Below are 8032 nucleotides of genomic sequence, written 5' to 3' on the forward strand. Positions count from 1 at the left end.
GGAAAGTGTGTTGCCTCGCCATTCTGGAGGCCAGAAGTCTAGATCAGGGTGTTGGGAGGGGTTGGTTCCTCCTGAAGGCCATGAGGGAATATCTGCTCTAGGCAGCTTTCCTAGCTGCTAGTGGTCACAGGCGTTCCTTGGATTACAGAAGCCTGATCACCATCTCTGCCCTCATCTTCAGGATTCTCTGTGTGTGTGCTCGTGCGCACACGCATCAAGATTTCCCCCTTTAAAAAGATACCAGTTATATAGGATGAAGGGTCCCACCCTATTCCAGTATGATTTCTTCTTAACTACTTACATCTGTAACCATCCCATGTCCAAATAAAGTCACATTTTAAGGTACTGGGGTGTTAGGACATCAACTTGAGTTTTGGAAGGATATGATTCAACCTGTAATGGAACCTGGCCATGGGGTCTGAGGAAGAGCCTTGGACAGGCTGAGAGCACTTAGGCAGGGGTCTCTGTGTTTGGTGGCATGTGGGCAGCCTAAGTGCCTGGCCCAGGAAAATTCTTTTCTTTTCTTTTCTTTTCTTTTCTTTTCTTTTCTTTTCTTTTCTTTTCTTTTCTTTTCTTTTCCTTTCTCTTCTTTTCTTTTCCTTTCTCTTCTTTTCTTTTCCTTTCCTTTCCTTTAGAAAGAGAGAGAGCATGAGTGGGGAGAGGGAGAGGGAGAATCCTCAAGCAAATTCCCCGCTGAGTGTGGAGCTTGATGTGGGGCTCCATCTCAGGACTCTGAGATCATAACCTGACCCTAAACAAAGAGTCGGACCCTTAACTCACTTACCCACCCAGGCACTCCCCCAGAAAATACTACTGAAGGCCAGAGCAGGCCAGAAGTCCCACTACATCTCTGGTAATGGGGCTGAAAAGGGGCCTCTCCAGGTCTTCCCTTAGAACCCTTGTCCCTGCTCCACAAGCCAGACTAGCTGTGGGCACCTCACTTACCAGCAGGTTCCTGGGTGACCTGACTGGCCACCCACCCAAGGAAGGTCACAGCTATCACAACTCACCTTATCTGCTGACAGAGAAAGGCACCCTCTCCTCCCCGCCCTTTCATGCCATTACTGAGAACTGAGATGAGCCAGAGCCTTCCCAGAACTTGCTAAACAAATGGGAGTAAGCAAATATTTCTGTGGCTTGGTTCAGTTCCTGTGGCTCTGTGGCCCAGTTCAGGGGCTGGGGTCTTCACTCAGGAAAAGCTTCTCCAGCCTCCAAGGAGTACACAAGACTCCACCTATGAAACCACACTGGGTTGTCTAGACTCCACAGACTGCATGACCTCCAGCAGCTGGAAGGCAAGGTCAGCCCTTCACATAAGGCATTTTGTCTACATCAAAGGTGGCAGAGGGATTCCGGCTGAGGCCATCCCTTGAGGTTAGCTTGTCACCATCATGATTCCATCTTTTGCCTCCCATCATGTCCAGGATCCTCAGATTTAAACTAGTGCCTACAGCTTATTAGTGGCATGCCAGGCATGTAGCAAGTGCTTGATAAATGTGCTCCAGACTGGCATTTCCAGTTTCCAAATGGAATTATCTCCAGCTGATCTCTCTCTCAAACTCCCCTTAGGTGTCCCCTGCCAGGAGTCCAGCTGTCCAGTCACCTTAGCTGGGATCCCTGACCTTTCTCCCAGTCTGTCTGCTGGAGATCTCTAGCTTCTGTCTCCCCATTTCCCTCAAGCTCCCCTTGCTTTTCCAGCTACACAACCTCCAACCAGGTCTGTACTTGTCTTGCCTCTAACTTGATGACTGTCTTCATTCTCAACTCTACTCCAGTGGTCTCTTTCTATCCTAACCATCCAACTTCTGCCTCCAGACTCCCAGGATAGCCCAGGACCCCATGTCTGGTCATGCAATGTTTGGGTTTGGATGGACATTATCTGGCTTCCACCTGTCCAGTGGAAGCTGTCCCTGCCAGCTTTTCCCAAGTGCTTCGCTCTCTGTTTCAGCTATACCAACCCACTATCTCATCCCAGACCATGCCATGTAGTTCCTACCATGCCCTTCTCCATGCTGTTTCCTTGCTACACGGCCCTCTTTCCCCAGTTCTCCAGCTGGAAACACTCCTATTCATACTGTGAAACCCAATGCCAACTCACCCTCTGTGATTACCCCATTCCTTCATCTCTCCTTCCAGAATAGGTTGGACACATGTCCACTGTTGAATTTGTCACTCTGCATTGTCACATCTATCATTGTGATCGTCTGCCCATTAGTCACTCTCTCATAAGTATCCCAGAGGTTGCCAAACTCCAGTGTGCACAAATAACCAGGCAGCATCATAAAAAGGTAGGTTGCTTGTCTCCATGCCCAAGATTCTGATCTGGGGAACCAGGAATGTGCATCTTAACAAATATACTGGGGGGTCTTGTTGAAGGTGGTCTTTGAGGCCTACATTGAGAACCACTGCTCCCGTGGGTTCCCGGCTGGGGGTCTTGTCTTATTCAGGGCTGTGTGTCCCCAGCTCCAAGTCAGCCTCATGTCATGTGGAATGGCATGAGAGCTGGAGTGGAGGCCCTTGGCTCATGTCGTGGCTACCCCTTGCACAGCCAAGGGACAAAGGCAAGTCCCTCAGCCCTCCTGAGGCTGGCCCCTAGCTCCATCTGAAAAAGGGAGACTTCCAAGCCTGGTTCACAGAGCCTTGGGGAGAATCACAGAGTAAAACCTGAGGCTCAGCTTTCGAACCTGATACACTATCAGTGAGCACTGCCAAACCCATGCTTCTCATGATTTTCCAGGACTTCCAAGAGGTCTTCCAGCCCATTCATGGGATATCTATTTGCAAACAGTCCTGGGAGGAAAAATCCCTTCCCTTCTTTGGAATTGATAGAGTTTAAAACCAGTCCTGAGTTCCCCTAGTTCTCTTGCCAAGTATTAGGAGGGTGGATATTAATGCATAGAGATGAAGGCACCAACAATTCCCGAGAAAACAAAAGGCGGGAGGTGTTACCAGCACACTGTGTACCTCCCTGATGGGGATGGCCCCAGTGACAGGGAACAGCAATGGCCCTGGGCCTCTGAACACACTGGCCAGCAGAAATGCAGCTAGCCAAGGGCCAGGGCTGCCCAGAATTCAGCACCCTTGTTTCTATTTAACTCAACTCCAGTTGGATTTGGCCTTGCATCCACCTGTGGGCTCCATCTCACCCACACACTCTGTCATTCATTCATTCATTGACACACAAATATCTATTGAGTGCCTGCTATGTGCAGTTGCTGTGCTAGCCCTGTGGATCCAGGGACAAGAGAAGCCACTACACATGAGAATTTACAACATTTGGGGGTACTGACAAGCAAGCAGAATGAAGGAAGATGATAATTGATGGGATGAAAGCCAATGGAAAGTTCTGGAAGGACTTGAGAGAAAGACTACCAAGCTGGAGTCCTGCCTTTGCCTATGAATTGGGATGCAGGAGGCCAATGCCATGGGAAGCCCTCATTTCAGAGTCAAGGCCCATCTGGGTGCCCCATGTTGTCCCACCTCTCTTGGTGCAGCCCAAGGTGACTGCAAACTCATCCACCAGTCCCTGAGGCCCAGGATCTGCAAGCAGGGGGACTGGCCAGGAGGACACAGCAGAGAGGGCAGAAGGAGCACAGAGGTGCCAATGTGTCAAGAATTAGAGATGGGGACCCTGCCAGTCCTGACACAGAGACTTAAGGCAGCTACCCCAGCCCATAACTGATTTCCCGGACTAGTCCCTGTAGCACCTGACTGGCTCAGGGTACCTCTTCTTGGATTCCTGTGAGCCCTTTGTAGTTTTATTTTAAGAAAGCATTTTACTTGAGCCAGATTTGTTCATTCATTTTTTTCAAGGGTATTTATCAGGCATCAGCTAAGTACCAGGCATAAATCTGTGTGCTTGGGATATAAAGACCCCGTTTTCACAGAGCATGCATTCTAGAAGGAGGAAACAGACAATACGCAAGAAGCTTAACAAATAGGTCAATGATTCAGTACGGAGAGAGTTATTGGGGCTAAAAGGCAGAGAGTAGAATAGAATGAGGACACTGGGGGCCTAGAGAGTGGGGGAGTAAGTTGCATTATTAAATAGGGTGGTCGGTGCATGAAGGGGATGAAAACAACACTATCTAAGGGAAGGTGCTTCTGGCAGAAGGCAAAACCGCACACGGCAGCACTACTGGAATGTCTGACGCACAACAAAGAGACCAGAGGGCTGGACCAGAGTGAGCAAAGGGCAGAGCTGTGGGGGAAGAAGGCAGGAGAGGAAGGGGAATTGGGGTCCGCAGCAGCACCTGGGGTCATGAGCAGAAGAATGTCACCAGCTGACTTATGCTCTGAAGCAATCATTCTGGCCACATTTTGAGACTAGATGGGAGAGAAAGAGGAGACTAGCTGGGGGGCTGTTGCCATATTCAGGTGGGTTACTGATGCCCAAAGGGGAGAGCAGAAGTAAGTGAGGAGCAGCAGTAATTCTGGATCTATCTATCTATCCTGCAGAAAGACTAGCCGGGTTTCCCAATGTTGGACGTGGGACATCCAAGTGGGCTCCCTGAGCCTGACTTGCAACCTGGCCCAGGGCCTTGAAGACACTGCCTTAGAAACAACCCATTGCCCCACGAGGTATTAGGGATGATGACTCAGCCAAGGGATTGAGCACACTAGGCATATTTATGCGCAGAAGCTAGAGTCAGAAAGAACAAAGCGTGTGGATGAGAACTCCAGGAAGTAGACCGTGGGCCCAGGAGCTTGTCTGGGGTTCAGCAAACTTTCCCACACATGGTCAGCAGCTGCAAGGCCAGCCCTCTGTGGCCAAATCTACTCAGTGAAGGTGCGAGACCACACACATCAGTTCACTGTGACTTTTCTGGCGTCCTTGAGACAGCCAATGCTCACCTACCTAACCTCTATGAGCTTCCCAACGTTTCCCAACCTCTCTTGCTGTGAGGTCCGGTCACATGATTAACTCTAGCCAATGATCTGTGAGCTCTTGGGAGTTCTTCCAGGACAAGCACTACAAGGCAGTGACCAGAGACAAAGGCAGGGAGGTTGGATCCCTGAGTCTCCAGGTGGCAAGAGCTACCACCAGCTCTCAACGGATCTCATATGAGCAAGACATAAACTTTTGTTTGTTACAGGGTTAATGTATTGTCACAGCATGGCATAGCCTTCTCTAATGACTGCAACTGGCCAAAGATGTTAAGATCCATTGAAATGATAACAGGAATAAGTAATCACCTCCTACTTCTCTACAGCCTAAAAGAGCTTTTGTGTACTCTCATTCGATCCTCATCTAATCCATGACCCAGGTAGTTCTGTGTGAACATTTTCAGACAGACACCTTCTAACCTTAGCTGAGAAAAACAATTACAGAGACATCAGTAGCTTTTCTTTGCAGAAAACATAATAGAAAAGAGGAGTGCTTTATCACACTGTCAAAAATTATGGATGTTAGAGTGACAGGATGTTAGCTAGACTTACTGCGGTGATCATGTCCCCAAATAAACAAATGTTGAATCATATGGTGATGGGTGGTGGTAATTACTGTGGTGGTAATTTTTGCAATATATACAACGTAGAATCATGCGATACCCTGAAACTAACATAATGTTATTTGTCAATTATACCTCAATTAAAAAAAAAAAGGCCAGGAAAATAAAAGGAACATGTAGCATCCACTTCAAGTATGAGGTTTTTAAATTTTTCTAAAATCATAAACAAATGCATCCTAACAAAGATTCCTTTTTCCAAATGTCATTTTGTTTTAAATTCCAATGTAGTTAACATACAGTGTTATATTTCTTTCAGGTGTACAATATCGTGATTCAACACTTCCATACCATGTTCTGGGCTCATCACGGACAAGTGCCCTCCTTAATCCCCATCACTGATTTAACCCATCTTCCCACCCCCATCCCTTCTGGTAACCATCAATGGGTTCTCTATAGTTAAGAGCCTGTTTCTTGGTTGATCTCTCTCTCTCTCTCTCTCCCTCTCTCTGTTTTTTTTTTCCTTTGCTCATTTTGTTTGTTTCTTAAATTCCACATATGAGCAAGATCATATGATATTTTACTTTCTCTGACTGACTTATTTCACTTAACATTATACTCTCTAGCTCCATCCACATCACTGTAAATGACAAGATTTCATTCCTTTTTATGGCTGAGTAATAGATCATTGTATATATATAATATATATAATAAGAGAAATAAAATAAAATTTCAACAAATGGAGAAAGATGCTGAGTTCTTGACTGGAAGGATTCAACATTGTAAAGAGGATATCTCTTTCCAAGTTAATTTACAAGTGTAATGTATTTTCAATCAAACCTCAAGATTTTCTGAATGATTAACAACATTAATATAAAATGCTTCCTGAAGAAGGTGAAGCTAATAATAATGGAGAAAATTTTGGAACTAAAAAAAAATGTTAATGCATTGCCAGGTATTAAAACAAAATCTCTCTTAAAGCAAGCATCATCAAGAAAGTACGGTATTGGTGGAGAAATTAACATACCAATGAAATGGGATTTAAAAAAAAACTACCAAGAAAACCAAGTGCTTCGTTAATACAAGATAAAATTCAAAGGAATTAATAAATGATAATAAAACAATAAAAATACTTAAAGAATTATCGGTAGTACCCACGATGCACCAGAGTTTGCAAAAAAAAAAAAAATGGTGATGAAGGTGATGTCTAAATGCTTTCATAAAAGCATATGAGGAAATAATGTTTAGCCATTCCTCATTAGCTAGCACCTCACCCTCCCTACCCTGCCACACACAAAAGACTTAGACTTCCCGTACATCCTCAATCACCATTTATAATTGTAATGGGGGAAGTATGCCATTCAAAACAGCAAGTGAAATATTTTAAAACTCCCATAGAAAAAAAAGAGTACAAATTCTAGATGAAAAAATATATACCATTTTAATGAACAACATTTTTAAAAAGCCTGAGTAACTCCATGACCCTCACTGGAAATAGTCAATTTTATAAATGGGTAGAGTCTGCCCCCAAATAATGCACAAATTGAATAAAATCCCAGCAAAATCCTAAAGGGTTCCTATGGAATGCACAGAATGGATTTTATTTAAAATACAGAATAGCCAGACGTGTTTGAAAAATAAGAAAAATGACAGGGTTTTAATATATTAGATTTCAAAATATTCTGTGAAGTTAGAGTAATTAAAACATTTTGGCATTAGCACACCAGAATAGACAAATAGGTGGATGGAAATGGACAAGTCTTGGAACAGACTCATGATTTTTCAGGAAAATTAGTAATGATAGAAGACCATCACCAACAGAAACTAGAATGTTCAATAAATGAAAGTAGGATGACTAACTACAATTAAAAAATAAGATACTTATTTTCCTAAAACACCACCTTATACAAAAATAAAATCCAACTACATTATAGAATCAAATTCAGAAAAATAAAATTTTAATAGTATTAGAAAAAATATATAGGAACGTCTCTTCATATTTGATATGTGGAAAGTCTTTCTGAGCAGAATACCAAATCGAATGGCTATAACAAAAACACTTAGCAGATTTAACTATCTATAATTTTTAAAACTTCTACATATCCATACATCATTTGCAAGGTTTAACGACTAGGGAGACTTAGAGAGAAACTGTTTGTAGTATGCATACAAGATAAATGGTTGGTAAACCATGACATTCTGTGCATGAAAATGCAAATTCAAACAATGAGATGACATTTCAGAATCTATCCGATTGGCAGAAATTTAAAAAGATTGATCATATCCAGGTGGGTTAGAGTGTGGGAGAAAGGAACTCATCACACACTGTTGGTAGAGGTGTGGCATGGGGACCACGTTGGGCAGGGCATTGAGTGGTGCCCATCAACTGATCATGCTCTGACTCAACAATCTCACAGTTAAAAACGTAACTGACCCAAATCCTTGCACCATGCACGAGGCAACATGCTCAGGACCATTCCCTGCAGCATTGCTGGCAATAGCTAAAATTGGAGAAATTTAAATGTCTGTTGGGATAAGACTGTAAAAATAAACAATAGTGTATTTCTACTGTGAATGGTCATGCA

Source organism: Lontra canadensis, unplaced genomic scaffold (genome assembly GCF_010015895.1).
Source record: "Lontra canadensis isolate GAN:19392208 unplaced genomic scaffold, GSC_riverotter_1.0 scaffold89, whole genome shotgun sequence".
In the NCBI taxonomy this organism is placed as follows: Eukaryota; Metazoa; Chordata; class Mammalia; order Carnivora; family Mustelidae; genus Lontra; species Lontra canadensis.